The 27,929-nt window shown below is 38.9% G+C and overlaps 1 protein-coding gene across 8 annotated transcripts in view; it reads left to right on the top strand.

The window, feature by feature from the left end:
- Positions 1-27,929, top strand: part of myrf (myelin regulatory factor) — a 181,210-nt gene that overhangs the window by 57,981 nt on the left and 95,300 nt on the right. The gene's annotated exons all lie outside the window — the stretch shown is intronic.

Below are 27,929 nucleotides of genomic sequence, written 5' to 3'. Positions count from 1 at the left end.
CTCTGCTCCCACCATCAGGCTTCCTTGATAATTGAGGGTCTCTAAAAGGTAATAAAAACTGAGTGATTAATGGGATTGAGTCAATGATCTGTCCAGTCTGGTATGCCCAGTTTCATCGATATTTACAGTGTCACCTGGAACTAATTCAAGGCCCCTTAAGGAATTGGGGGAATCCCTGAAACTGTACTGCATTAACATCCTCAAATGCTCCATTATTTAGAGAGTCTAGAAGTTTCAAGAGAAAACCAGAGAGATCTAATATAAACAGTGGGATTCCTGAAATTCTTAAACAGAGTGGTGCCATATGAGAGTTAGGTGAATGATCATAGGAAAAAGGTTTTATATAAATGACATGCACTTGCTCAGTTATATGATGTAAATCTGACCTGGGAAAAATATAAGCGAAAGGAAAGATGCATAGGGTTAGAATTAAAGCAAGTTTGTTTTGTTTAATCTGAAGCCTTAAATATTGTTGTAAGGAGCTCTGCTTGTGGCTCAGTGGAGCCACATCTCCCCATCTAATGCTCTATTAAATCAAAAAATCTACATTCTCAACTTTGGAATCAGAGCTTAGAATATATAATCATAAAAAAACTCGGTCACTGTAGATCAGCATTCAGTGAGGCCTGCTGGAAAGTGTGCATGTAGATATACGTGGACAAAATCAGTGCTATGATATCAGGTAGAGTTAATAACTTATTGCTGCCTCAGTTTACTCATTGAAGGTGGCTGGAGTACTGACAGCAACCAATATCTGCAGAACCATGCTGGAGCAAAGTCCAGTACCTTAAGGAAAGAGGAAGATTGAGAGGATCCCACAGTTCTGGTTCTCAAACTTAACGTATTCATTGAGGAATATGTAGATTATTTAAAACAAAATGGGTGTCTCATTCTTAGCCACCAATATATTTGTAGATGTGTACTTGAACAGATGTCACAAAAGGGTAAAATGTGTCATACGTACCTGACAGGAAGATTTCCCATATAATCTCTGTCCAGTTTTTCACTTCTAACCCCTATAGGATCAGATGTAACTTGCCAGTGCATTCCATAATTTAATTTCAAATTCCTGTAAGTGTTGCTTTAAGGTCTGGCTGAGAGTTTGCTTCTTCTAGCCCATCTGAGGGGCATGGTGTTTTATATCTGATTGAAGGTGCACATTAATGCATATTGGTTTAAGCTCTGATCTGATATCATCATTTGACCAAATATTTCGCCAAAATTTGATGAACGCAGTGGACAGTACTCATCCCGTGCTGGACCAAATAGAAGTGATCTCAAAGAGTGGACTGAAAAGTAAGTGGATTTCAATCTGGTTCCTACCTGTTCTTATTTACCTCCTCAGCAGTGGGCCAGCACATGCCCTGCAGAAACTACATCCTTGCGGATGAATGGGCAGAAGAGAGGTTACTTGGGTGTGGTGATATCTATCTGGAACTAGAATTAAGTATTAGTGTAACTGGGGTGTGAATGAGTGCATGTCCTTCAAAAGCAAACAAGATTAGTATGGAACTTTTGATAAGGACTCTCCTGAGTAGGTCAGGTGGCAATAAAACAAACATGGGAGAACAATGGTTATTTTATCTAACACATAATAATGATTAAAATGAGCGTTATCAATATGAGGTTACAGGCTTATTAACGGGACTGTCCTTTTTACCTGGATGACTTGTAACAAGAAATATAATTAATCCTTTTGATTATTTCTTTCTCCTTAGTCATGGGTGGGGTCTCCTGTGTTACTCCTGTGTTCTCAGTTTGCTGGGCTCGTTACCAGTGTAACAGTTATTCACTGGATTAACCTCACTCTAGCTCCTTGCTTTCCGTGCTACCCTTAACAAAGGTTGAGAAATCACTATCCAGGGAAATTGTAAGCACACACTCTATAGCACTTCTTTCTCTCTGTGACCACTTGTGGCTCTGCAAATCTTTTCCCCCACAAAGAGCTCTACACTCTTCTAATTTTGGACTCTTGCGCATCGTCAAGTTTCTATTCCTTATGTTTTTATGTTTCTGCTGCATTTCCTGTTTGTTCAGTGGAGTTTGTCAAGAGTTGGGTAGAATTGAGGGAGCTGAGAGGGCTGTAGATTGGAGGTTATGCTGCAAAAAATTCCTGCTGCTACTGAACTTGTGATCAACCACCTTTCATTCCCTGGGTAGGCTTTTTCATTTTTAACGGATCCTTTCTGGCTCTCAATCCTGCACATCAGTGACTTGCTGCACCCAATATCAAGTGTTGCAATGAAGCCACTAATAGAAAAGTTTTGATATTCATTATTACTTCCTTGTTTGTTAGCCTGTCTGGTGTTTGAAAATGCCACCAAAATATGACTACATGCGACAGAAATGTACAGTGAAATAGTGTGAGATGTTTTCACCTAAAATTCCAAAAAGAAGACTCAACAGAAGAATTCTCCCTACAATTTTTAATGCATTGACTTTAGGACATGCTTTGTCTTCTCCTCTAATTTCACTTCTCCACCCCTTGTGAAGGTGCTGGCATGTATATTGGCAGCTCTCTGCTGTCTTCAGAGTAATTGTCTGGAAGCCTACTTCAAATAGGGTTTAAACTGACCTGCCATTTCATTCTGTTGCCCATTTTGTATACTCAGAGAAAGTTAAAATATCCTTTAAATTTCAATGACAAAAGAAAGTAAATACAGTTAAAGATGGTAAGCTGCACCCATAGTCAAAAACGTATTTTGCCCTTTCTTCTTTCTTTTTTCCCATTTTCTTTTGTCTTTTTGCTCTCTTTCACACCCCTTGGTCTTGTAATTAGCCAGTGTTTTCATTTTGTTCTCCTGCAAGAGACATGTCAGAATTCCTGCTACATCTGAGGTGACATTACGATCTTGAGGAGACAGGACAGGCGATCACAGTTTCACAGGTGGATCTACTGCTGAATGCAATAGTTTAAAAATGACAATTTTGTTTTCCCCAACATGTCACATTTAACAAATGAGACTGAGTAAAAACACACACATTTAGCAAATTGTTTGTCTGACTGAAATTCTGTTCGTGGTGAGAAAATAATTAGTTTGCAGAACAAGCCCTCCAATGGACTGTAACTGAACTCTTAACTTTCCAGTCTGTCTCTTGTTGGCGTGCATTCAGCCTCTGAAAATTCTTCCACACTTCTACACCTCCCCTTGCTCAGTTAGGTCCAACCTCATACAATGCCATGAAGTGTTGGAATGAGATGTTAATGGGAATCCCGCTGGGAATGCTGCGTGACCTGCCACTCCAGGGGTAATTTGCCTTCGTGTGGGTTCTGTTGTTTACTTTCAGCCAGGCTGTCTGAGCTGGGCTGAGATGCGAGTTGCTTTGTACTCTAATCTTATTGACCCTGTTCCCATGCTGATCCTCTCTGTGTCACTAGTTGTACCTGGTCAGCAGACATGTGACACTCAAGCAAACGTTAAGTACTTAATCGTCTTGTTAACCCCATGATCGACAAATGAATTCCAATTTTCTTTTACCATTTGCTTCTCTCCTGAATGAGCAAGATTCTTCCATGGATACATTTCCATGGTCTTTAATTATTATTAGTAGTTAATATTAGAAGACTTGTAGACCATGGGCAGGCATCATCATAACTGCAACTGGAACAAGGCGGCATAAATGCAAGATAAATGGTAGTCCATCTGTGATGAGGAAGAATTTCTTCTCTTAATGATAGCCAGTCTATGGAATTCTCCACCCCAAAGAGCTGTGGAAGTTCTATCACTGGGGCTATGTGCTGCTGTGATCTGCAGGGATAGGCCCAACCTGTAATTGGGCCTTTCCTGAGTGGAGACTGTAGCACAGCCTTCCACTTAGAGTTAAGGCCACGGGGCACCTGCTGATGCACTCCTCTTGGAGTATAGTGGGGCAGTGCAAACCTTTGCAGATCTGTCCCCAGGCTGGGACAACAGCCCACAGAACCAGTGCCAGGTTTTAAGGAAGTGATGAGGAGATTACATGTGTACAATCTGAACTGGGAACAAAGTAAATGTTTTTTTTTAACAAAAAGTAGCATATGCTGGTTTGAAGGTTGATGTCAAAGGCTTACAACCAATGAAGGAAAATGGAGAGACCATCACCAATGCATCAAAGCATGAAAATATAGTAGGTTGTTCCTAGGGAGGGTGCAGTATTAAAAGGGGTTCCCTCCATGACCTTCTGACATTGTTCAGACCATTGCATCACTTCTTGAAGAAGGATATGAAATACTTGTGGAGCAAAGTGCATATGATGAACGCAAGAAAGGCTGAGTAAATGCTGCCCTCTAATACTGCTACTTGCATGTAATCCATCAAATTATAATGTAGGTGTCTTAGTAGGTCACATGATAGATGATGGCCATGAGAAACCCATAGATTTTGCCTCATGAACTCTCTCACAAGGAGAAAGCACAAATATGCACATAATGGAGATTGGCTTGATTTAGAAAGAAGAAATGCAATTAGTTTGTCCAAGACAGATCTTTTACACTATTATCAGGTCATAAGTCATTACTGGTGATATTAATTCGCAAATCAGCAAAATCTGCAAGCATGCAAATTTGGGGAGACCTTCTAGTGTAATACTATTGTACAATGAAGTACAGGAGATCCAGGTAGTAAGCTGTTGGGGTGCTCTGTTGAAGCTACCACATTAGGACTCTGATGTTAGAAGTGACAATGTAAGCCCAGTGTTAAATGCAGTTGGTGGGGACACAACCCAGAAAGACTAAATGTTAAAAAAAACACTTGGGATGAGCATGAAAGGGAGGACAAAATTTAGGCAAGGAACTGAAACCATCCCACAACTGTTAGAATGAGTTGTCGTCTGAGCAGGGTTCCTTCAAGTGGAATCATTGGGTGGTAATCCTTACTAATTTTAGAGAAGATTTTGGCCAAACTTCATACTGAACAGGCTGGAATATCAGTATGAAAGCAATTGCAAGAAGCTTTTTTGTTACTGGCTTGATTTAGACAGTAACCTTGAATTACGAGCAAGTAAATGGGGTATTTTCCAAAGAACAATGCAACAAAAAAATGGAGCTTAGAAAAACAGAGGGCTATGGGTAAGCCTAGTAATTTCTAAAGTAGGGACATGTTCGGCACAGCTTTGTGGGCCGAACGGCCTGAATTGTGCTGTAGGTTTTCTATGTTCTAAAAACTTATTTGCAGCCATGCACACAGCTGACCAGACCCAGACCTTTTCAAGGAGTTCATGTAGAATTAAAAAAATGGAAATGGCAGTTTCCTGCTATTGATCAATCGTCATTCAAAGTGGATTGAAATGACTCAGGGGTTCATGTAACACTACTGAACATGCGGAGACATGTTAAGATCTATATGTGCACATCTTGGCTTACCTGATAAGTTGAACTATGACAATAGGCCCCAGTTTCAATCTACTCTCTGCAAACTTTATAAAACAGAATGGTAGCCAATGAAATCCTGTTCCTTCCTATCATCCAGCTTCAAACGGAAGAGCAGAGAGATCAGCCAGAATACTTAAAGGTGCTTTCAAGAATGGAACTTTGCTTTAGCAGTTTTATTTTGCTGAGTACACAACAACTGTGCACAGTACCATGGGACGTATATCTGTAGAATTATTGACAAAGAAAAGATTGAGAACATGGTTGTCACAAATCTGAATGGATACAGTTTCAAGCAAAATAAGTACGTTTGTGTTCTTATCCTACCTATGGTTCCAACCTCCTATATAAGAGGGAGGTAGAAATCATAGTAGAAGTTTGTGGAGTTAAGCGATATTTGCATGAAATTGATGACAGAATCTAAAGTGTTCAAGTCGGTCAGATCATGAAATGAAACAAGTCTGGCTGTTGAACCACTTGATCATGAAATTATGTTTACGTTGAATCCAGTGCAGAATTCAGGAAGTAAAGAATCAAATCTAAGCAAGTATGATTTTAAAAAAAACTTCTATGAGCTCAAATTCAAAACCAAAGAGTCCAAAAGTTGAATTGATACAGAATATTTAATGAGATCAAGAAGCACTAAAACATTAATTAAGTTGTTGTTCATTACGTGTGTATATTAATACAGATTACTTGTATTTCACAGCTGAAAGTATAAAAGAGGCTTATAGGGAAATACTTTTTTCTGTGTAGTATATCTACCTGTTGATCTATATTTGTGTGAAGACAGAAGCTTCATCTGATGTGTGTGCTTTACTGCAATGTCACAGTCACTTGGTTTATGGCAGCAGTTTGAAGATGTAAATAGGTTACGTGTTCTGGTTGGCAAATAAATCCTGACTCTATTGATTTATATATATTGAACCTTAAAGCTTTGATGAAGATATTACAATGAAGCACAGTGGTTCCTAGCCAATTCTACTTTACACTTCTTCTCAGAAATGAATTCTCCCAACAAGTAGTCTCTTGCCAATCAGCCAATGTTTCCTGTATTCTCAAATTATCCCCTAAATTCTCTCAATATTAGCAGCTTTTCATGTAGGCTCATATGCAGTTAAAATCCAATGCAAAGAGAAGGAATAGAATTTTTGTTTCCCTCATGTGAGATTAACTAACACAATGGTTTGAACACTAATCTTTCACCTCTGAAACCTGGGTTAAAGTTCAAACCAGTGGCAGGGATGAAGGATGAAAGTTTCTTTGTTTGCTCTCTGCCTTTCTGATTTAAAAATAATTCTGGCTGTGATTTTAAACTCAATTTATAGTTGGCATTGACAGGTGGCAGAGTTTGCCATGTCCAACTGGCATGGAAAAAGGAGAGAAAGACCTTTAGCTGAGCCCCTCAGTCATAATATAGTGTGGGAAACCCCAAACATCTTTGTGTTGAAATGTGGAGCAGCCTGTGCAAGAAGCCAAGCTGGAATGGAATGTTAATGGAAGGCCCCATCCAGTGTGAGTCAAACAGGATTCATATGAATGTCACATCAGTGAGCAGCAATAGCCTGAGTGTTTAATCTGTACAGTGAGGCTATAACTCACTGCAGTCGCACTTTGCCAGCTCCTTCTTGGTGCACATTCCTGCAGCATATTAACCTTTAAGTTGCTTATACACACACACACACACACACACACACACACACACACACACACACACACACACACACACACACACACACACACACTATATGGAGTAGCAGATTGGAGGGATTTGCTATCCTTTGCTCAGTTTATATTGTGCACGTGGGCCAGCTATCACATAGTAAAAAGGAATGAGTGAGTCACACAATTTTTAACAAAGTGAGAAACTAAATTTATTAGCCACCAAAAATTGTCACATTGATTGTACTGCATGATCAACAATCTGTGGAATTTAGGCAGAAAGCCAACTTTGTGCTGCTGCTAATTATAATGAATCCAATGTTTAGCTGACATTAATCACACTGTTCATTGGCTGGAAGCTTCAGCAAGAGGCCAATATTACAAGTAGCAAGCACCAGTTAAAACTTAAAACTCACCTTAAAATTAGTCTCTAACTCTCAAAGGGCTCATGGTTTGTGGCTGAATCAGGTGCCAATATGTGTACGACAACTGAAGCTAACCTGGAAAAGAGTAAAGAGTGACGCAGTATAGGAGAAGACTCCAAATTATTTGACTGAACACTGGAGGCCTTGGCTGAAAGGTGGAAAAGAAGAGAAATATCTTGTATCTACAGATTCCTCTCCAGGTTTATGCTCAGGAGGCAATGGCAGTCGAGATCATTGCCAGAAGTCATGTCCCAAGGACATGATGTAATGCTGCAAGAAGTTCAGTGACATTGAACTACTGGTCAAGTTCAGCATTAGCACCTTCAAATGCCATATCCTATTGCCACAGCATATGTACGTATATTTAATTCATTTCACATCTATCACTATCCCTGTCAACAAGAACACATGCCTAACATTAAGACATTTTATTTCATTTTCACATTTGTAACATTTCTACACAATTCACATCAAGATCTCATAGCTTGCATACAGTGTCAGCTATTAAACAGGCATAACACTCAAACAGATTTCAAGACATTTGTTGATATACTTCCGTCTGCCTTGCAGGATAAGATGATGCACGACTGCACATTGCAGCAATTAACCAGAAGGAATTAGGTGCTCCTGCATGTCCTTTCCCCCTTGGAGGAGAAGATCCTGGTCCATATTGGGACACCCATTACTGAGGCCATTGTTAGCAGCAGGCTACTAACTGTGGAAATTTATCATATCGCCACACTTGATCCCTCCTCTCATACTTGCACTGTAGTCAGAGTGCAAGTTGATTTCACATTTACAGTCACCAGCTCAGATACATGTAATTTAAAGGAGAGCACAGTGGCAGGATCTGTACACAATGGGCAGGAATGGCTTATAGTTGAGGGAGGTAGTATCAATTGCCCATAGGCTCTGCTCCACAGGAGCCAAATTAGGACCTCGATGGTGCAGCCTAAAAATGAAAGCTGAAGAGCATGATGAAATACTTGGTTCATTAGGAAAATAACTAGAACGTTGTGTTTAGTGTCTAGAATTCAGAAGAAAGTAGCACTGACATAGCACTGTCCTTCACGCAGTGTTTGCAGCTCATTCATTCTTGTCTCTGCCACCTCAGTTTTGACCCACCATGGTCCAACAGCCAGTGTGATAGCTTCCATTACACTGCAAGTGCCAGCCATTCAACTTTTGAGTACTGTCAAACAAACCTGGACTTCACCTTTCATGATTGTGAATTATGCTTTGCAAATAAGCTTGCACGGTTTCACAGCACTATAGCAATCTGCCATTTAACAGATTATTGGAATTGCTGAGGCCAACCCTGGGACAGAGGCTGTCGCTCTATGGAATACAAATCTGGCATTTTTTTCACAGCAGGATAGCATCTGTTTCCTTGCCCTTGCTATTGCTTCTCAACCTGCCTGCCCAGACCACTGGCACTTATGTTGAGATGATGCACTCCATTACTATTAAGGTGCTTGTTAACTTTACTGCTGCTTACAAGTCAGCCATACCCTCTTAATTCAACTAAGGGTTTTCTGTCTCTATTTCACAGTGTTTTTTAATGTTGAGTCTTGGCCAAGAGATGATTATTAATCTTATAAACTTATCTGATGTATCCTACTGAAAGCCATTAGCCTTTCACCAGTTTTGTTGTAGCCACTGTAGGAGCACCAGGATAGCCAAAGGTACACAGAGAACGAGCACTAAGTGAATGCACAAGGGTGATTATTTGTCTTTTATTTGGAATGTGGCATAAATTCTTTCTAAATTTGATTCTGAACATTTATTTTGGGGTTCTTTTTTATTTTTGTATTTTAATCAGCAGATTCTATGAAGGTCAGTGATAGGGTGGGGAACAGTTGCTGAGCTGGGAATTGGGGTTGCAGTTACTGGAATGAACTCTGACAAGTTCTCCGGGCACAGCTAGCCAAGAATGTGGAGTACTCTGGTTTGGTTTACTGCTCCCTTTTCTCCCCTGCTTCACCCTCCTGCCTCTGCCTTTCTTCACCATGGGAAAGCCTGCAGTCTGAGCAAAGCCATGCCCTCTTTCTATTGCTGGTTGCTGGTAAGAGTGAATAAAATGGCTTTTTTAAATAATGAGCACCAATGGCCATCTGGCACAAAGATGGGTGGCAAACTGAAAAGCTGCAAAAATTGGAGACACAAGAAACTGCCGATGCTTGAATCTGGAGCAACAAACAATCCGCTAGAGAAACTCAGCTGGTCGAGCAGATCTGTGGGGTGAAAAGAATTAACGACAATTCCCTTGTAGATTGTTTGTTGCTCAAGTTGCAAATATTACCATCTTCTTAAGGAAGGAAACAGCTGAAGGCTTAAAAGTGCAGTGGTTACCTTGATAATCACTGGCAATGTGGTCCCTGCCCTGATTTGAGTTTGGAATTGTGCCTGCAATAGTTGGTAGATTTCAGTGAAGAAATCCCACTAGTCCAAATGTCTCACACACAGTTCTACTCTGAGATCCAGGCAGGAGAGTCACTTCTCAAAAGGTCTGGGTGGTAAGATCTCCTGCTGAGAACCAAGCTCCTCTTCCTTGGGACTTATCAGCTTTCAAGCTCACCAACTTCTCTCATAAAATTTTTTGATCTAGTTCCTTCACTTCCTCATTTTCACTGGACCTTTGATTCTCTAATATGTCTGGCAGGTTTTGTGTGCCTCCTTCTTTGAAGGCAGATACAAAGTAATTGTTTTGCTCCTCTGCCATTGCCTTTTTCCCCGTTATAAGTTCTCCCTTCTCTGTCTGTAATACACTCATATTTTCCCTGACAATCTGTTCCTTGTTATGTACCAAAAAAGACTCTTACGGTTAAGTTTTTGTGTTTCTTACCAAACTACACTTAAATTCTATCTTGCCTTTCTTTATCAATTTCTTGGCCCTCTGGGAGCATTTCATTGTTCAGCAATCTTCAGGCATGTTATTTCTGGTAAGTTTATAAGCCTCTTCATTTAACTTAATACTAACTAATTTCTCTGGCTACCCACAGATGAATCAATCCTCATTCCTTCCCACCCTGTTATAGTGTTATATAGGTTAAGACAAAATCAAGTCTCCTCAAGTCCACATACAAGGATGTCATTTAAATATCTGCATGAGTGGCCCAGGAAGAATTAGTACTTAGAGCAGGGATGGAGAAAACAGATTAAGTCTCAGTTGATGCCGGGTGTTTTAAAAAATTGTTAGTGCCTTGGTGAGGGACGATTAAATATTAAAGAATAATATTAGTAGTATTCTACATCGTATAAATATATCACTGCAAGTGGGGAGTGTTAAATGTTGCTTATTTGATGGCATGTCTTCCCACAACTGTGTTTGTTGATGTAAAAGTACATGTGAAGTAGAGAAGAAGAATACAAAAATTCTGGTTGTCTGTCTGCTTCAGTCACTTGGACAGATACATTTTGTTCCTTTAACCAGTGAATGCAATGGTTCATAAAATCAGAACAATCAGAATCTCACCAGCTGGCTTGGTTTAAAATCCAGGCTGATAATTTAGTATGAGGAAATGCATCAGGTGCATAGCTCGTATCTGTCCCAGCAGCAATTGTTGTTATTTTTATTTTTGAAAACTGACAAATATCACAGCAATTTCTTTATTTAAAGACAACTGTGCTTGTTGAAAGTGGGCCAGAGGCAAAGCCACAGACAGCCTGCGGAACTCAAATCAGAAAATCCATTTCATGGTAACTGGGGAATCTGCAAAACACTTTCTAACCTTTGTTCCCTAGTGCTTATATATCACAATTCTTATGTTCCAGGGCACTTGGCCCAGGAAAAATGATCCAGCACTTAATTCCCACAATCACTGACTTTTAATTCCACAAGTGTCAGGCATCTGGAATGTAAAGGGATTCAGGTCCAGCCGGAAAAGGAAAAGAATTGAATACAATTTGCAAAATGCAGGTTTGCTATTATAGTGGTGTGTAGTCCAGTGGGATTGGATTAGTGTGGTACCAGTGTCACAAGTAAAAAGTGCCATTTCTAATGGCAGGGAAGAGATTAATGCAACTGGTGCAAAGTCGCATAACTGACATTGTCGTAGTACAACCAATTGTATTTGAGGGTAGATGGTGGAAGGAGTACTTATGTATTGGGTGGAGTTGTTGGATTATGTATTCAAACATTGTCAGTCTGGTGAAGAAGAGGTGTTCCTTCTGGTTCAATCAGCAAAGGGGCTGGGTTTCTAATTATTCCAGTTGAGGCAAAATGTTTGGGCAGACATGACCTACCCTTACAAAATCCACACTGACTATCCATTGTTATCCTTTCATTTTCTTGATATTTCACTATTGTGTAATTGTGTACGTATTCTATCATGATCCCCACCACTGATATTAGTATAATTAGTGAATATTTCCTGTATTTTGTTTATATTCTCCTTTTAAATAGGAATCACACTAACTGCTCACCAGTTCCCTGGCACAAATTGTTTATACATTGCACTCCCACTGCTTTCCCTTATGCTACTTTTTAAAATATACTGATGCATTCCAGGATCATCTATTATCTCTGATTTTTTTTATTATAACATTTTTTAAATGTTTTATTTCCCCTTTCTCTTTTAAATTAATCTTTATTAATCTCTTTTAACATGCTATCATGCCTAATAATAACTGATAGGATAATTAATATCTCTGCCATGTTGCAGTTATCAGCTGTAGATTTCTTGATGAACTCATCCATCTGCAGATTTTTCTTCTGTTATTTATCTGTGTGACAAATACTTTGCACTTTTTATATTACTTGATAATATTGTTTTGTGGTTTCACTTTTCCTTTCTAATTGATTTTACACTTCTCTCATAAATGTTGTCCATTTCCATTCATCACTGTTTTCTCTCTTTACAAAGTACATACGTTCTTTTAATTTCATCTTTGTACTTATTTCTTTATTCATCAAGGGTGTGTTATTACTCGCTAGTTTGTTCTTGCTTTATGTTGAGATATTTTTCTCTTGGTCCATTGGTCACCATTTTAAATGTTTTCCACTCACACTTTCTTTTTATCTTCAATGATACTTTCAGCTTTCTCCCCCCGTAATAATTTGTTCTTATCTTACTTATGTCCTTCCCAATCTTTATCTTGAGCCGCATTATGTGGTAATTGCTATTGTCTGCACTTCCTACCTTTTCTAGACCAGCAGTGACTCCTCCACCTAAGGTTTCTTCATGTACTGGATAAAGTCTTGTACAGATTGCAAAAACTCCCATTTCCTCTATAAAATGCAGAAAATGCTGGAAATATTCAACAGGTTGACAGCATCCACGAAGAGGGAAACAATGTTAACGGTTCAGGTCTATCCATAATCAGCTTAAAGAAAAGGTTATCCACCTGAAACACTAACTCTGTTTCTCTCTCCACAGATGCTACCTGACCTGCTGAGTATCTCCAGCATTTTCTGTTTTATTTCAGATTACAGGATCTGCAGGAATTTTTTTTTACTTTTCCATTCCCTGTATGCCCTTCAGTGGCTCTTCATCCCATCTTATAAGGGAGTAGTTAAAATTGTTATTTTAAGTCATTTATTCACTTCACATATTTGCTTTCATTTATTTTCTCTCACCTCCTTTTGACTACTTGGTTGTTGTGTGAAACACTCATCTCTTTATCAGTATCAATATAAATGCTGCTTCTATTCATCTATTCATGTTTTGGGTCGGTCCCTGTCTCCTGCTGTTAATAGGTACATGCACACAGGTACACACAGCACACACACAGGTGTACTCCTACTTCGGTGAATGAGAAGTCAAAGAGAGACAAGGAGTTCCTGGGAAAATGTAACTTACAGCAGGATTCTGCTGGAACAGTTGTGCAGTTTCGGGAGCCAGATATTTATCTCCTCAGAACAAATCTTGTTAATAACACTCTCCACACTTACTGTTATTTTCCCTTTCATCATCTCTTTTTCCTCTTTGCATTAAACATTTCAGACTGTAAAACCCATAGTTTAGAAGGGACTTAAAAGTGGCACCATCTTGAGCTCTGTGAAATTGGATCTCCCTGGATCTACGAATAAGTTCCATCCAAATAATATTAATGGTTCATTAAGTCAGACGCAGTTAGGCTCCTGTGCTGGTCTGCTGAACAAAGACACTACCTAGCAAGACACAGATCCATAAAATCCCAGCATAAATCCTTGATCTGCTGTACTGGCGAATGGAAATACTGGGCTTCTGCCGAACAATCCTTAATTCCATCCATTTTTTTTGTAGTCTTCTCTAGACTACACATAAACACAGTAGAATCGTTCTCTGTTCTATAATAATATTTTCTAAGATAGTGCTAAGTGTAAATTTGCTAAATGAAAATATGAGCAAGAGATAGCTAACAGAGGCTTTAAAATTATCGAGGTTTAATACATGCAGATAAAATATTTCTCTGTGGCCCATGTAAGATAGTCTCTAACATATCCAGTTAGGAATTCAGGGGAAACTTTATCTAGACAGTGGTTGGAATGTGGATCTATTAGCCAATTACATTGCTGAGGGGATGCATTTAAGGAGCAGCTAGATAAATACATGAGGGTAAAAATAATGAATTAATTTTCAGATAAGGTTAGGTAACATGTGGTTGTGGTAGGCCTATGTGGAAAATACTGACATAGGCCACAAGTAGTCTACTAGACCCGGGTTCAAATCCGGCCGCTGTCTGTAAGGAGTTTGTACGTTCTCCCCATGTCTGTGTGGGTTTCCTCCAGGTGCTCCGGTTTCCTCCCACATTCCAAAGACGTACAGGTTAGGAAGTTATGGGCATTCTATGTTGGCGCTGGAAGCGTGGCGACACTTGCGGGCTGCCCCCCAAAATCACTATGCAAAAGATTTATTTCACTGTGTGTTTCGATGTACATGTGACTAATAAAGATCTTATCTTTGGTGGCAAAGTAGTTGACTTCAGAGCTATAAATATCATATAATTCTGAACTGTACAATAACAGTGGCATTATTGACTTATTTATGGAAAGCTGTCATCATCAAATAGTTTACAACAGACCCAGACATGGGAAAAGCAAACATCTGTTCATGGAAAGCTTTGGTAGCCGCTAATGTATTTCCATTGGGCATGAACTGCTGTCTCATATATTGCATAGCAAGTTATTATTTTTGAAATAAGTTTAACTTGCATTAGTCAATACAACTTAGTTCTTCTATTTCCTCTGGGAGCTTTTGAATAGGTTTATCTGTGACTAACTGAAATAATGTTTCTACAAACCATCAATATTTTCAAGCTCCTCTTTTTGTTCTGTGTACAAGGTGAAATCTCTTGCTATATTCTATGTTAGCTAGTTTTAAGAATACAGGACCATAAGAAATAAGAACAGAAGAAATGTAATTCACACTCTTGACACCAAGTCACTATCTATGCTTATAGGATTTTCCTGTAAAGGGAAAAGACTACTCTTGATGTATGACCTTGGGGAAATGACCAAGGGGGAGAATTAGAGTGGACATTGCCTTCAACTCTGTGGCACAATTCATTGATTTTCAGATGCACTCCCTTGGAGCATTGCCCACTTTTAAGCAGTTGTCTGACATGATCAAGCTGCCACCAACCTGACTGTTGATTGATGTTGTGACAGATCTTGCTGGGTTGAACAATGATAGAATAACCTTTGCATGCTTTTAAAGTATGTCAATGTTGATGTTGCCTGCATCCATATGGGAGTTATCGGCCAGTGGGTGAACTAAATCTTTAGTCCACTTTGGTAAGATTCTTGTTAACTATACCCCAGGTAAACAGATAATATTAGGTAGACTTTCTTCCAGATAATTTCTCTGTTGTTTTATTCTAATAATCCGTGATTTTAGACTTGCCACAAGAATTGTCTGCCAAGGAGAAACATTTTAACAGCTGAAGTCTTACTCAGAAGTGGGAGCATCTTGTGACTGCTCTCTGAGCACTGTTTGTCCTGCAGATGTTGGCCTGCAGCTCCATGCTGCACACTTGGGAAACAATGGGAAAATAGCAAATGGGAATTGGTGACCCTGGCTTTCTTCATTGCAGTGTCTCTGCAATTACCTCAAACACTATTAATTTCTCTGATTTCTTTTACCATAACTAACCATTTTGCTGGCGTTACCATCTGCCCTCACTTATTTCAGCTATGGAGCTCCAATAGCCTTACAGGGTGAGTTAGATTTAGAGTACTGGGAATATATTCTTTCCCAGTCTAATCTTGATTTTACATGGTGTTTTCAGCTGGGGTTCCTGGTATAGCTCCTCTATGAGTGAATGTGAAATAAACTGCAGTCTCATCCTTCACCCCAGTCGCAATCAGCTAATTCAGCTCAAACCAACATTTGAATTACTGAGCTATCAAGTAGAATCTTGCATAACCTAAAGAGTTATTCCTTTGTTCAGTCTTGGATTACAATGAGTCATTAAAACAGATAGAAAAAGAACTATAAATTGCTAACTGAAAAATGCCCAGCAACCTTTACTTAGGTGCAACAGTTCCACAGCAAGTGAGAAGGCATTGAGAAATTAAATTTTTATCAATAATCACGGTACATTCAGAGTCAAAATAGAGAATACCAACTTTCTACCCTGACTTGTACTAATGAACAACATTAGCAATTTAGATGAACGGTCATTGACCTGAAATATTAACTCAATTCCTTTCTCCACAGATGCTGCCTGAGTGTTTTTAGCATTTTCTGCTTTTATTTTCGATTTCAAATGTTTGCACTTTTGATTTTAATGTTTTTATTCTACCCTCTTCTATAGGTTACTCTCCTCCCACATCACGAATGGAAAATGTCACTCTAGAAAGTTAGGGATTCTTCACTGATCCTGTGACTAAGGCACTTTCAGAGGTAGCTAGCTTTATGGGAGTGGAGTCATAGGTAACTTTTCTCTGGTTGTAATTGTGCTGAACCAGACATGGGAGTGGTTGTTGAGACAGTCTAGTTAGATTTTTAATCCATCTAAAACCATAGTCTTCCTGATATGGGAACATTGGATATTAACTCCAGCAGTTGAGAATCCAAAAGATGACACTTGCTTATCTTGTGTTGCAGAAAGTCTGGGAGGAGATAGTTCATCTGGCCATTGACGACAACACGAATGAGGAGACATCATCAAAGTATATCTGTAAATAACTGAAGCATTGTAGATTTCAATGTTTTGAATTATTTTGTAGGTGTAGAGATAATATCTAATGAAGAGATTGAGTGTAACATATCCAAGTTGCTTATTCTTCTTGGGCAGTTCTTTGGGGTTAAGACTAACTTGCATTCACTTTAGTTCTGAATTGTTTGATGAGGCCCACATGGGTTCTGCTGATACTGCAACAAGTGGAGCAGGAAGTTCTTGACAAGGCAGAAAGATGAGTAGTAAGGGGTGAGGTATGCCCCTTCTGCTGTTCTTGCTTTGCTCTTTCCATATATTGAGTGGTCATGGACCAAAGATCCCAACAAGGCCATCGAAAATTTACAGCATTCTAAGAAAGCTTTGAGAACATCATAGAATCATTTCCTCATCGATCTGGTAATCTCTTGATGTGGCGGAGCTCAGAACAGAGCCCCTGTTTGGGTGACTGGTATTGAGCATGGAAATGGCATAACCTGCCCTTCAGATCCTTCTGAGTATAATTGAGAATGTTGGCTTGAGAGAGGACAGTGATGTTACTTTGGTTATCCTGTTAGTGGACGGAGGATATAATGAAGGTGGTGGTGGTGGTGGTACTTAGTGTCTGCTGTAGGTAGTCCATGTCTCAAAAGCATACAGAGGGCAGGGATCACCTGTACCCAGTAGACAACAAGCTTTGTGATGGGTTTAAGGATTGATTTTAGAACATTCTTTTTCTCAAATGGCCAGAGAGTGTCTGGTTTACTGGAATGGACAGTGAATTTCATCATCGGTGTCTGCTTTCGCTGATAGTTGATGTGCTATAGAAAGTGATTAGTGTTTTCTAGAATCTTGTCATGGCTCTTTATTATTGGGGGACAAAGTTGTGCAACAGGAGCAGGTTGCGCAGATGTTATGTGTAAGGGCCATTCTCCCACACACTTCAGACACGAGTCGATGCTGCCATGGAGCTTGGCCTCATAATTGGCAAACACCCAAACATTATCTGCCTATTAAGGTTAGGGTGACCTTGGTCATGGAGTGAAGCCGATGTGGGTTGAATAATTTCCCATTTGCCCTGTAGAGGAATTCCACTCCAACAGGAAACTTTTTGCAGCAGTGCACTACTATGGTACAATACTGTGGTGAGAAAATCCCCCTCAGAATCTTTTATGTATCAATTATATAACATCTCATTCTTGTATATTCCAATGCATAAAGGTCCAAGCTGCTCAACTTTTCTTTATGCATCAAACCCTTCATTTCAGGAATCAACCTAAAGAACCTCCTCATCCAAGGCTAAATGGGTTGGGTCTGTATTATTTATGGTTTAGAAGAATGAAGGATGATCTTATTGAAACATATGAGGGGGCATGGCAGGGTAGATATCAAGATATTTTCATTAGTGGGAACAAGGGGACATAGCTTCAAGATAAGGGGGCAGTCATTTAAAACTGAGGAATGTAGAAATTTTGTTTAGCAGAGGATGGTGTATCTCTGGAATTTTCTGTCCCAGAGTTGTGCAAATGTATCTGGAGATAGATACATTTTTGAAAGATTGGGGATTGAGGGCAATGGAAATTGAGCACAGAGGAAGAGTTGAGGTCTGGGGTAGATCAGCCATGATCATAGTGAATGGTGGGACAGGTTTGAGGAGCCAAATGACCTATTTTCCCTGCGTTTTCTGCATTTTTATCTCTATCCTTAAATATGGTCACCAAAAGTGTACTCAGTAATCCAGGGGCAGTCTCACCAATGCCCTGTAGAATTGCATCAAAACTTCTCTATTTTTATAACCCATACCCCTTGCAATAAAGCCAATATTCCATTGGCCTTCTTGATTACTTGCAGACCTGCATGCCAATTAGTTGTATATCATGTACTTGGATCCTCAGACCCTTTTTATACTGCAGCATTCTGAAGTCTCACTCTGTTAAATTATTTTTCATTCTTCCTTGCAAAGTGGATTATCTTGCTTATTCCCACATTATAAAATGAAAATATCCTCCAATGTAATTTTAAAAATGCAGATCAATGGTTTTCTCCTAGGCCCCCATAGATCTTGCTGCCCGAATGAAAGATCAAGGTTATATCCAACTGTCAGTGTTTCTATACAGTCCACACTTGGAGGTGAAACCTTTCTTTTAAACATTGTGTTAGCATGCCATGGAGGTTGGGAATTGACATATATTGGAGTAGGAAGATACAGCTGCTGTATTTTCACTATTCCAACATTTTGTGTCATGATGGAATCATTTTCTATTGATAATGCAGAGACTTTGTGGATTTCTTTTATATCTGACTGGAGTGCACTGAACAAAAAGTTATATTATTTCTTTGTGTTATAATCAGCAAGAAGTTCGCAGTTGCAATATGAGTCAGGTCATGGAATATTACTATGAACATCCTGATAAAATACCCAGAATAGGTTTAACATGAGAAGTAACCCACTAGTTATAAGTCAGTGCAGGAAACTTTTAATTCCCTCTTCTTAGATCAAGGACTTGGAGCTTGATTGTACCATCATGATCGCCTATTTGAAAATCAGCTAACTCATGCCTATAGTAGTTGATGCTTTGTGTCTAAGTTCACTGTCTAGCCCACTTCCTAGGATTTTAAGTAACAACAGTGAAGGGATGATTTTCTCAGATCCTCTGAAAAAACAATGAACCATATTGGTAAAAGTTGGCAATCCATCATAAGTTCACTCCAGTAAATGTACAACCTGATGCCTGGATGGTCCTAAATTCAGGAAACCACTAGCCAAGTGTAACAATTCACAACTAAAATTGACCTCAGTGCTACTGGGGACAATAGTGCAGAGGAGAATTCTGCCTTTGCTATTAAAGCCAAGAATTTGTAACCCTGCACCATGATGTTTACTAACAGTAGTGAGAGCTCCAAGGGAATTCTGGCTGGACCTCAGACAGACTGCCAGATGTTGTGACCTTTATCAGTAACCATAGATTAGGCTCACTGTATTGCCACTTAAGCACCATGCCTGCAGGCAAAGAAAACGTATTTTGCTGTAAGATTATTTTTTTCTTTCTTTCGGTTTCCTCTCCTGATCCTTTAAGTATGTACAGTATATACAAAGGTCTTAACCATATAGAAAATGTTTGTAAGTGTGACCAAGAGTCAGATTTCAGCATTAACGGGCAAAACTGGAGTACTAACAGCAGTTTATTAAGAATATAAGGGACAGGTTTTGATGCTGTGCTAAGAGTTGCTTCAAGGTGGGTTCTATTCTTGATAGCTGCGATGTAATCATTTAGGTCAACAGGTCATTACTCACACTGGCACCTTTTTACACAACGATGAAGTTGCCCTGCTTTGCATGAGAAGTATTGATAACTATAACTTAAATGGATTACAAGAGTACATTAACCAGGGGAGCCTCTTACAGACTAATGATCAATTTGAGGACCGAGTATTGCTCACAGATGGATGTTATTCAAACTGGATGATAACTAGATGGATAATTCCTTTGAAAGATAAATATTTTCCCAGGCCATTGCTCATTCCCGACATGGTACAAGGAAAAGTTTCTTTCTGAATAAATAATCCCTCTCTCACCCCTGGTTTCGAACCTCTCCATATTCAAACCTTTCTTATTTCAATTTCATTGCTCCTTAAGAATGCTATACTCTTCACATAATCAGTGCCACATATTCTTCCTCAACTGTCATTATTATGTTGCTCTTAAGACTGACTACATTGTCTCCTGCACTAAACCCATTTTACTGTGATCATAGAAGTGTACAACCTCAAGCCACCTAATGTTTTCCTTTTGCTTCACAAGTTCTATAGCTCATGCTTTGTGTTAAGTGCCCACTGCTATTCTTCTCGGCTAGTCCTGTGCTCTAGAATCCTTCTTAACTTTATGATGGATTCAGTTGAGAAGGTTTTTAAACCAGAATTATTCTAGGATTTTCCCCTCCATCTAAAGCAAATTTCTTCCAAGTACTAATATATTTTGTGTAAAAACATTTGCCTGACATCAATCCTAAATCTGTGTTTTACTGGTTTGAATCTGTCAAGGTTTAATTATAATTTCAATAATATTTAAGAGGTATGATTAAATATTTTGTGCATTATCCATCAACACCATTTATTGAAATACTATATCTAAGGCATACAATGGTGTGCATTTATTAATTCAACGTTATTGAATTAAAAAGTGATATGAAGCAAGGTTTTCTGCTGCAAGGTGCTTCCAAGCAAAAACCCAAACCAGGAATGAGAATAATTGATCCTCAGTGATTTAAGATATTGCATTCTTCTAATAGAACTGCTATTAATGATTATTGTTGTAACTGAAGGCAATTTTTGACTTGTTTTCAACATCCACTCCAATTTCCAGGACCTTCTGCACATCTCCCTTTACTACACTTCCTTTGCTAATTCAGAGGGTAGCTGCAAGAGAGATTTTTCTTCTGTGGAAAAATGTTTTTCTTCTACACCCATCACATTGAGTGGAAAGGGGTGAAAGATGAGTTTTGATCGTCTCTTCCTACCTCATGAACTGTTACAGAAGGACATGTTAATATGTTGGTAATTTGCCAGTTAGCACCTGGAGTGGCCCTGGGGGCTGGTAGTACTGAATGGCAGCTCACACAGTAGTAGTATATTAAATGTCTTGGTATATGTGAGCGCTGCCAGTAGTTGTAGAGATGGCCAGCAAGATTGAAAGCACTGTGGAGGAGGCCGGTTCTCCAGAATACTTAGGACGGAAGGCATCTTTGGATACAGCAGGACCAAGGACTGAGTATCGAAGCACCAGGGAGGCCTCAGTTTGGCACAATTGATTGCTGCTGGGATCAGGCACCTTTGAGAGAGAACCAGAGTCAACATTTTCTTGTCCCAGACAAGAAAACATTTTCTTGTTGACTCTGGGACACTTTCCCAGATTACTGTTCATTCCTAAGCAGTATACAAGCAAGTGGTCGCTAAGGCCAAGAAAGCACACCAAGCCTCTGCTTCTTCAGAAGGATAAGGAAATTTGGCATGTCCTCTATGATTCTTAACAATTTTTAAAGATGCATCATAGAAAGCATCCTATCTGGATGCCTCACAGCTTGGTATGGCAACTGCTCTGCCCAAGACTGCAAGAAAGCACAGAGTTGTGAACTCAGCCCAGTCCATCATGCAAACCAGCCTCCCCTCCATTGACTCTATCTATACTTCATGCTGCCTTGGGAAAGCAGCTAACGTAAGGGCCCCTCCCACCCTGGTCATTTTCTCTTCTCCCCTCTCCTGTCGGGCAAAAGATAAAAAAGCTTGAGAGCATGTACCACCAGACTCAAGGACAGCTTCCATCCTGCTGTTATCAGGCTTTTGAACAGACCTCTCATATGCTAAAAGATGAACTTTTGAACTCTTGATCTCACAATCTACTTCATTGTAGCCCTTGCAATTTATTTGTCTACCTGCACTGCATTTTCTTTGTAACTGCAATACTATATTCTGCATTCTGTTTTTCTTTTTAATACCTCGATGTAATTATGTATGGCATGATCTGTCTGGATGGCATGAAAACCAAAAGCTTTTCACTGTATCTCGGTGTACGTGACAATAACAAACCAATGCCAATACCAATTTTCTGTATGGACCTGAGATGCACATTCTTCCAATACCTGTTATTGACTTTCGTCGGGGGGGAAAAAAGCAGCAAATGTAGCTTGCCATTAGTAAATAAATTAATTTACACAGATTTTATGAACATAAATTTCCTATGCAAATAAATAATTGGTAATAAAAACTAGGTGCGCTGTTTTAATTTCTTGAGATTATTTTAAAGTAAGAAATAGTTCACAAGGGAAATATTAATCAGAATTATGGGCAATCTCTTTAATATCGGCAAAAATCCTCTGACAACAGGTGTTTCTTTGCCTGGTCTGTCTCACATTTTGAATAGTTCAAAACAGGAAAGAGTTTTTTTTTAAGAAATACCATCTACCTGAAATTAAGTTTATAATTCAATCTCATATCTTGCTTTTGACAAAAGAGTAAATAAACTATTAAATCCAAGAGGATAAAGGGGCACATCCTTGAACTCTTGTTGTTACAGGTTGCATCCTGGGGAATTCTGCAAACAACACATTCCCAGACTGAAAACTTGTAAAATTAAAATAGCTACTTGAATCCCCTGCTATTGAATTAGACTGAAGCCTTGAGTAAAACTTTAATGGAGCTATTGAAGGATGTACCTCGGTGGCCAAATTGAGAATTCCACTTTGAAATCTGATCATTTTTATTGTATGTTTAAGACGTTATTTTAGAATTGGATATTAACTGGGTTAACATTTACTGGGAATAATAGGACAGGTAGTTGTATTGGAATTGGTTTATTATTGTCACTTGTACCGAGGTACAGTGAAAATCTTGTCTTGCATACTGTTCATACAGATCAATTCATTACAGTGCATCAAGGTAGTACAAGGTAAAACTATACAGAATTCAGAATAAAGTGTTACAGCTACAGAGAAAGAGCAGTGCAGGTAGACAATAAGGTGCAAGGTCATAACAAGGTAGGTTGTGAGGTCAAGAGTCCAGCTTATTGTACTAAGGAACCATTTAGTAGTCTTATAACAGCGGGATAGAAGCCGTCCTTGAGGCTGGTGGTACTTGCTTTCAGGATTTTGTATCTCCTGCCTGATGGCAGAGGAGAGAAGAGAGAATGTGCCAGGTGGGTGGGGTCTTTGATTATGCTGGCTGCTTTACTGAGGCAGTGAGAAGTATAGACAGAGTCCATGGAGGGGAGGCTGGTTTCCGTGATGTGCTGAGCTGTGTCCACAATTCTCTGCAGTTTCTTGTGGTCACGGGCAGAGCAGTTGCCATTCCAAGTCGTGATACATTCAGATAGGATGCTTTCTGTGGTGCATCGATAAAAATTGGTGAGTGTCAAAGGGGACATGTCAAATTTCTTTAGCCTCCTGAGGAAGTAGAGGCACTGGTAAGCTTTCTTGGCCGTGGTGTCTACGTGGTTGGACCAGGACGGGCTATGGGTGATGTTCACTTCCAGGAGCTTGAAAAATGTTTTGCTTTAAATTGTGATAGCTATTCATCCCTATGCAACTACATCTTGAGATACTGTACATAGTTCTTGTAATAAATACCACATAAAAATATGACCCAGGAGGCACAAGAGACTGCAGATGCTGGGTGCAGGGTTCAGTCCTTATGCAGGGTTTCAACCCAAAACCTTGACAATTCCTTTCCTCCCACAGATGCTGCTCAACCCGCTGAGTTCATCCAGCAGATTGTTTGTTGCTAAACAAGTGACTCAGCTGCCAGGGTTTACATTGAAAATTTTCAAAAGAAAAATGAACTCCAAAATATAAACACTATCCTTAAAATATACTGTCCTTAAAAATACAATTTTGCTTTAATAATCTTAACTTATTGGCCCTGATTCTATATTAATATTTTATGGGATAATAAAGCATATCCTCTGACTCATCATGAGTAATGCCATGGAAAATGTGCTGGTACTTAAAAAAAAGTCACGCATTTAGTAATTCTTCATAATTCAAAATTTAGGGTATGAAGATGACAGGACAAGTTTATATTTGTTCTGTTTAATCTTGAGCTAGAATTTTATGAGCCCCCATCTACGTGAATATTTTGCTCACTAATTGACCTGAGGACCAGGTCAGGTCTGACACAACAACCCATAGTAGCAAAATTGTGCATTGCAATAAAATACAAACTGCTGTAAAGCATTAGGTCTTCAATCTTACTATCGCCAATGCTATGGGAGACAGTTAAAACAATTCATAATTAACTTATCTTGAGCAGAGCAGGTAGATTGAACTGACTGGAACATAAGTAATTACTTTTATGATTATTTGCCACAAAGTTTGTATTTATTATTTCCTGTTGTTCATGTGACAATAATATTAAGTGATAATATTAGTTATTTTCCATTGTAGATTATCCCCTTTTTGGTTACTTTCATTTAATAAAGTTACCTTCTTTCTCCTTCTGTGGTCTAAATCGAAGGTTGCAGCTAAATAAGTGAGTAGCTTTGCCCTGTTCTTGGACACTATTAATGACACCTGGTGTCATCCATCAAAAGGTGCCAATGAAGACCTGGAACACATTCTTTCCCAAAATCTGTCCTCTCTGGTTGAAGACTGTGTTGCTTCTGTTGCTGCATTCCTGCTGAAAGTTCCTTAAAAACTAGAGTAAAGCATGGCACAAATGAATGCACCCTTGCATTCATTTTATTTATATGCACAGTAATTTCACCTTGATCTTTATTGGTGTTATTTGTATTTTATTTAAGCCGCATTATATAGTAGAACAAAAATAAGTGTGTTTTGTCATTCTTAGCAGACGACCTTCATGGATCTCTTATTCTTGTGGCATTTTGCCATTTGACTTGTGAGATTAAATAATTGATTATCCATTGTAATAGCTACAAATGTATATAGCGATAAGGGGAAAAAGAAACTCTCTCTAATCTGGATGTTTTGCGTCAGGAGGATATTCTGCTCAATTAACACCTTAGCAAATGTTCAGAAAGAATCATCTCTTGATCTTCTGGTTTTCGATCTTTCTACTTCCTCCAGTGGGTTGTGAGTTCATGAGATAGCCTGCAGTATCAAACACTCAGTGCCATTGCTCAATCCTGCACACTGACCATTTCCAAATTCATTACGTGTTGGTCATAACTTGAGAATATGATAGCAAAGGGAAGGTGAGGGAGTAAATGGGAAGAAACAACGGAAGAGGAAAATAAGTCTCTAAATTTCTCCCTGTTGGATATACTTTCATGTGCATTGCCTATCCTCCTGTTCCTTACCCAACTATTCCTTAAGGCAAAGTTTGCTGTCCTAAAATCTTTTAGAGCTTGGTGTCTGTTTTTATTTATTTTCCTCTGAAGGTTCTTGGGGAATTTTCCTACATTTACAGTGCTATATAAAAGGTAAGTTGTGGTTGATGTACTTTGAGGGTACAGAACATCATATTGATCTATTGCGCAGAAATCTGGAGCTTAAAGTGAGCTTTTTTTGTGAACTGTTTTGATGCAAGGCTTTCTGATGAATTTTCAGTCATAGCAAACCTTTTGACATTGTCATGTCCACAGTACTCCTTTGTTGAAGTGGTGGAATCAAACACATTAGATATATGTGGTGTTATGGCCAATCGGTGCCTTTTTATTAGATCATGGAAAATCTGATCGCTAACCTCAACCCCATTTTCCTCACATGATCCCCACAACTATTAATTCCTCTGTAGTACAATCATCTGTCTGTCTCAGCTTTGAATACTACCTGCAAGCCCAATTGCTCTCTAAATTGGGTAGAAAATTTGAAAGATTTCACAACGCTGAGAGAAGCAATTCCCACCTCTCACACCTTCACGTTCAAACAGTGAAGCAATCCTGGTGTAACTTCACTGTGCTTGTGCTTGCATTGTTGTGGATTGACCTTGTGCCATTTGCATCAATAAAACTTTTATATAGCTGTTAAAAGTGTTCTTGTGAATGAGGTAGTTTTGGTGGGGAAAATGTTATTGTGTATTGGGTGGGGGGAAGCAAAGCATCAAGGAATAGGGAACACCTTCACAAGGTATGGTAAAGGGTGTCCCTGTGGGATTGAAGGAAATGGGGACAGTGAGTGCTATTATTAACTGAAACAGTGTCCATTGCAGGAGAAAGGGGAAGTGTGCCTCTATAAACTACAGGTCCCTGTGTCTAGGGGAATGATGTGGGGTAGGCCAATGTCCAAAAATGAGGAATTGGGAGAGAAGAAATTCCGTTAAGGCAGCCCCTTCACTGGGACTTTGTCATGTCCTGGGGTAATGGAAAACTACAGTAGTTTAAAGGAGTTAAAAAGATTGGTATTCATGTTCATGTCTTTCGTACCCTTGGTGCACTTATTCTGATGAAGGGTCTTCGACCTGAAATATTAACTCTTGTTTTTAACTCCACAGGTATGGCGACCTGCTGAGTATTTCCAGCATTTTCTATTTTTACTCTATTTTTAGCATTAGTTTTTTTTGATATTCATGTATTTATTTGTATGTTTGATGGAAAAAAATGTCACATTCAGTTTCCGGAAGTCTTTCTATGAGCCACAATTACCCAGTATGTCTGTATGCTACTAGATTAAACATTTCCAATGTGTCAGAAACAGGCAATCACTTAGATCAGTGAGTTACTGTTTTTTAAAAAAAGACACATGCCAGAAACCTTCCATCATTACCAAGGTCCAAGTGGCAGAATCGGGGTTTTTGTGGGGTTTGAAAGTGGAGAAAGCTTTTTCAAAAGTAACAGTACATTGCAGACAGTTGTTTTTTTATTGGAATAATAATCTACAGAAATAAATAGAGTGGCAAAGACAACAAATAGTAACTTTTTGGAAAGCTATAATGCTGCCTTTCTGATAGTGTGGTTAATTTCCTTACTTAATTTGTTGAATGCTGTGATATTTGTTGGTCACTATCTTGTCGGCACACCCATTATATACCCAGTCTCTTGGATTCCCATATTGTACCAGATTCTCTCCTACTTACTCATTCATGCTAAACTAATCTTGTCAAATGATATCCTGCCCTGTTCAGAGATTTCTCACTAATCCAATCCATTTTAGTAGTTGCATGGTAACAGGAGAGAGAAAGATTTTGATTGAGTCTCCCACCATTTGTCTTTTATCCATCTCCTTTATTATGACCTTTTTGGACTGAATTAAAAGGAGTGTGGGGAAATTAACTCTGCTAAATGTTCAGTGTTAACTGTCTATATAAAGCATTGATGGTTCTGATGTATGAATTAAATTAGAAGTATAATGAACTTGACTTTTTGAAGATTTAAGAAGTCTGATCACTTATCTGCACACATGAGATGCCTGCAGCTAATGCAGGATAAACTAATATTGAATTGAGATGAAAAATGGAACATTATTGAATCCAAAAGACTACATAAAATTTTCATTTTAAAGTGTTGACATGTGAGGCCCCTTGGAAAAGATACTTTGTCTCATCAATAAACTGTTACAACATATAACTTAATTTATTTTAGTTCCTCCCAATGCGATTGAATATTAGATAAAGCTAAATTTGTAAGAAGCCATATGTGCCTCGCACTGTACTTTTGACATAAATACCAATTTTTACTGGCAATTGGCCCATATTCAGAATTTTATGTTGCTATGATTAAGACTGTTCAGCTTTTTGAAGCTCTAAAGGAGCTGTCATTAGTTTCGATGCAGGGCACAGAGATAGGTGATTGAGTGGTGCCTGAAACTTGATAACTCTGGAGTTGTGGAAAGTATGATGCTAAAGAGGGCAACCAATCATTGATAAATGATGGAGGGCATAAAGTTAGAAAGGTTGAATTTACTTTGGAGCCAACATATGCATTTGTAGAAGCTTTAAATAACTGACGACTTCCATGCTTAATGTGT

Source organism: Pristis pectinata, chromosome 14 (genome assembly GCF_009764475.1).
Source record: "Pristis pectinata isolate sPriPec2 chromosome 14, sPriPec2.1.pri, whole genome shotgun sequence".
NCBI lineage: Eukaryota > Metazoa > Chordata > Chondrichthyes > Rhinopristiformes > Pristidae > Pristis > Pristis pectinata.
The sequence above is the reverse complement of the archived record's forward strand: the minus strand, read 5'-3'. Positions and strand labels throughout refer to the sequence as shown.